The 2,005-nt window shown below is 34.8% G+C and overlaps 1 long non-coding RNA gene across 1 annotated transcript; it reads left to right on the forward strand.

Annotated features, from left to right (window-relative positions):
- The first annotated feature begins 697 nt into the window (after nt 1-697).
- Nucleotides 698-1,775, forward strand: LOC107046044. Its single transcript, XR_001461510.2, has 3 exons — nt 698-799; nt 899-1,080; nt 1,527-1,775. It is a non-coding gene; the product is annotated as an uncharacterized LOC107046044 (long non-coding RNA).
- The last annotated feature ends 230 nt before the right edge of the window (nt 1,776-2,005 follow it).

Consider the following 2,005-nt stretch of genomic DNA (forward strand, 5'->3'; position numbering starts at 1 on the left):
CTCTGGACATAACAACACTTTAAAACTTGTAATTAATTTGAAGTGTTATTTCTAACCTAAAATCTCTCCCGTCCGGCTTCCAAATATAATAAAACACCTGTCCTCATGGCAATGTATTGTTTCGTCCAACTGACTCTTTCAAACATCCTGGGCGATTGCCGGCTAATATCAAAATTTATCCAGAAGTAAGTTTCTATGAAGTTTCGAAAAAAAATAATAAACAATTGAGATAAATCATGTGATATTGGAGAAAATACAATACCCTAATTTTATCAATTGACTGAATCAATGCAAAAAAAATAAATCACTAATTCATTTGTCTTATTTTATCTGTTTCAGTTGTAAACGCTCGAAGAGAATTCCTAAAACGCTTCTGCTGTCTGATGTGATACTATGGATTATTGCTTGCGCTACACTAGAATCTTTTTTTTTCCCCAACACTCTGAAATTGAGGGAGTGAAAAACCTTCTGTTACTATCTATGCCTTAAGACATGTGAATATTTACTCTTTTCATTATTTTGAAATTATCTGTGTTTGAAATTATCTACTGAATAAAGAAGGAAAATTGAATATATATATTCTATATATGCCACATTTTTTCAATGCCTCTCCGTATTCCTCCAAACATAAATACTTGAGTTGTGACGCCAGACACCCAAACAACTAAGCGACAGAGGAGGGGAAGTGTATGGAGCCTGGACCGTGTAGTAGCCTCGCCGCTGCTCTTCTTCTTTATTACTTCTTAAGACGTCAACGCGAAAAATTAAAAAAGTGTGTGTGTTGCAAATCAACGTTAATGTAAGTATTTCAAAATTTTTGAGAGATTCAATAGTAATTTGAGTGACATTAGTAGTGAGTTTACAATGTGGCATTGATGATTATGTTGTTCTTTTATAGTGAAAATGCAGAATCACCCATTCCCAGGCCCAGATCTGAGGGGGGAGTGGGGGGAGGACGACTCTCTACTAGAAGACTGGTGGTTGGGTCAGGTGGAGAAGGGTTGGGGTAAAATCCCCGACTATTATGAGGTGATCAGTCATCTCGAGATACGAGATGTATAGATTATATTTTAAACAAAGGTAAGCGTATAAAACTTTGCGTCGTTCAATAATTATAAAATTCAATAATTTTAGCTTTGATTTTAATGTGACGAATTAAAACATGTCCATTCGACGCTAAAATCATTCTCTGGACATAACGACACTTTAAAACTTGTAAATAATTTGAAGTGTTATTTCTAACCTAAAATCTCTCCCGTCCGGCTTCCAACTATAATAAAACACCTGTCCTCATGGCAATGTATTGTTTCGTCCAACTGACTCTTTGAAACATCCTGGGCGATTGCCGGCTAATATCAAAATTTATCCAGAAGTAAGTTTCTATGAAGTTTCGAAAAAAAATAATAACCAATTGAGATAAATCATGTGATATTGGAGAAAATACAATACCCTAATTTTATCAATTGACTGAATCAATGCAAAAAAAATAAATCACTAATTCATTTGTCTTATTTTATCTGTTTCAGTTGTAAACGCTCGAAGAGAATTCCTAAAACGCTTCTGCTGTCTGATGTGATACTATGGATTATTGCTTGCGCTACACTAGAATCTTTTTTTTTCCCCAACACTCTGAAATTGAGGGAGTGAAAAACCTTCTGTTACTATCTATGCCTTAAGACATGTGAATATTTACTCTTTTCATTATTTTGAAATTATCTGTGTTTGAAATTATCTATTGACTAAAGAAGGAAAATCGAATATATATATTCTATATATGCCTCATTTTTTCAATGCCTCTCCGTATTCCTCCAAACATAAATACTTGAGTTGCGACGCCAGACACCCAAACAACTAAGCGACAGAGGAGGGGAAGTGTATGGAGCCTGGACCGTGTAGTAGCCTCGCCGCTGCTCTTCTTCTTTATTACTTCTTAAGACGTCAACGCGAAAAATTAAAAAAGTGTGTGTGTTGCAAATCAACGTTAATGTAAGTATTTCAAAATTTT

Source organism: Diachasma alloeum, unplaced genomic scaffold (genome assembly GCF_001412515.2).
Source record: "Diachasma alloeum isolate Michigan unplaced genomic scaffold, Dall2.0 Dall_scaffold_01187, whole genome shotgun sequence".
Classification (NCBI taxonomy): Eukaryota; Metazoa; Arthropoda; class Insecta; order Hymenoptera; family Braconidae; genus Diachasma; species Diachasma alloeum.